The sequence below is a fragment of the Sarcophilus harrisii genome, chromosome 3, assembly GCF_902635505.1.
Source record: "Sarcophilus harrisii chromosome 3, mSarHar1.11, whole genome shotgun sequence".
NCBI classification, from domain to species: domain Eukaryota; kingdom Metazoa; phylum Chordata; class Mammalia; order Dasyuromorphia; family Dasyuridae; genus Sarcophilus; species Sarcophilus harrisii.
The window spans coordinates 399,035,968-399,038,037 of record NC_045428.1 but is presented as its reverse complement, the minus strand read 5'-3'; positions in this window follow the sequence as shown (position 1 = coordinate 399,038,037).

Here is a 2,070-nt window from a genome sequence, read left to right as displayed (position 1 = left end):
CACTAAAATGAGCATACTAGGATAGAACGATGCAGGAAAGTGATATTTGATATCTTAACCTGATTTTTTTGAAGTGAGAGTAGAGATGTTTATATATAAAAAGCTTTCAGGAATTATGTAACTAAAGGAAGGCAACCTAAGGAAAGCACAACTGGGAATTTTGGAGATGAACAAATGTCAAGAGACAGGGCCAGAGTATATAAGTACTAGCTTTTAACAAAATTACAATTCTTGATACTTCATTTAAAAAAATGTGCAAAAGCTCTATTAAAATGAATCTCTTAATTTTATTCTGTATGGTTAAAGCTTGTTAACTTGTAGTTTCTTATTTTAATATGCAATCACTTATATAACTATACAGCATTTTAAAAATACCACTTAAAGGAGTTATTTGCACTCATTTAAATAAGCCTACAGAATGCATATTATTGTTTTGAAAAGCAAGGTTGGACTCTGCATTAGATTTTAGTGGACTAAGTTTCCTCTATAAACTGAACTTTAACTGCGCTAGAAAAATAAAAGTCCTAATTCAAAGATACACGATACCTCAAACTTTCAGATACACTGACTTGCAATTACTTGGGACAAAGTAATTAAATTTATTGACAAAGCATAAATTAACATTACAACTTTTTAGAACTCTGTTCAATGTACTGATTTTATAGCAATAATCTGCTTATTTATAGCAGTAAATTGCTTTTACAACAATAATATACATGAGTTGGTTACTGTAATCACAAGATTTTGACAATTATTAAATTTTTCACTATGACATCACTTTTGTGTATTAGAGATTAATCATACCCTGTGATAGTTCATTTTTCTTAGTCTACACTTGATTATAGTTCAGAGGTTTTAAATAAAGTTTGAATCAGGCTAGTTCCCAATTCAATGCAGCATGTTTATTTCCACTTCTTTGATACCTTTCTTGACCTTTTGTGAGAGATGGGATGGGTGAGTTGCAGTATTTTTATCTCTGTGAGGGAATTTCTATAATTGTAAAACAATTCTGCTCTGTTATATATCAATATATTCATCACAGTTCACCATTCCCTCAATAGAAATAGAACTGGAAATAACACAAAGAAACAAAAAACAACAACCAAAAAAGCAAAACAAAAAACACAACCCAATTCTAAACATATTTTAGGGATGAAGGTTTTATAGTTTAATGAAGCTAAGCAGATCTTAAGAGGTTTACCTAGATTTCTTCTGATAAGTTTTGTTCTAATGCTTTAATGAAAGTTTTGTCAGTAGAACTTATCTTTTTCCAATCTTCCTGACTCCAGTTTTTATGTTCCCTTGTCCATGAAAAAGATTTTTCTTCATGGAAATAATTAGTAGCTTAAAAAACAAAACAAAACAAAACTGGTCTTCTTGATATTTATCAGACCACAATAAGTCCATACATGCACTCTCTAGAGGAATCAATAACAACGCTTCTAGGAGCTAAGCTCCTTTGAAGGAAACTACTTATTTTCTGAGATCGATCAGGCTATTCTGCAGCAATAGTTTGTCAATTCTTTTTGTTTTTCATTTTTTACCATATTTTATTTTATGCCATGGAACAACTGATCTTATTTTATTGTGAATATGAATGATCTTTGAAAAGTTTGATTTTTTGATATTAACAGTTGCTATTCTATCTCTAATGGAGAGTGAAGTGTGGTAAATTAAGAGCTAAAATTTTTATAAATTTCCTTGCAGTAAAAATTATTCTTGAAATTCATATAAAAATGTTATTAAATCTAGAAACTAATTTGTAGAAACCTAAGTCAGTCAGGAAACCAGTCAAATTTTTCAATTGGTCAGGGTCAGACAAACTGTCAGTCTTGTATCAAGTATACCTAGTACATGATAATTCCAGTCATAAAATGAAAACATAAAATTACAATTTGACCCAACTAATATACTACTATAGAAACTTTTCCCTAACAAATCAGCAATATCCAATTTTCCCTGGGTCTCAATTAAATATTTTACTTTACACTTTGTTTTTCATTCATTATATCCTTTCTGAAAAATACTCTCCTGGTTGACACAATATCAATAGGCTTTTTTTCTTCTTAA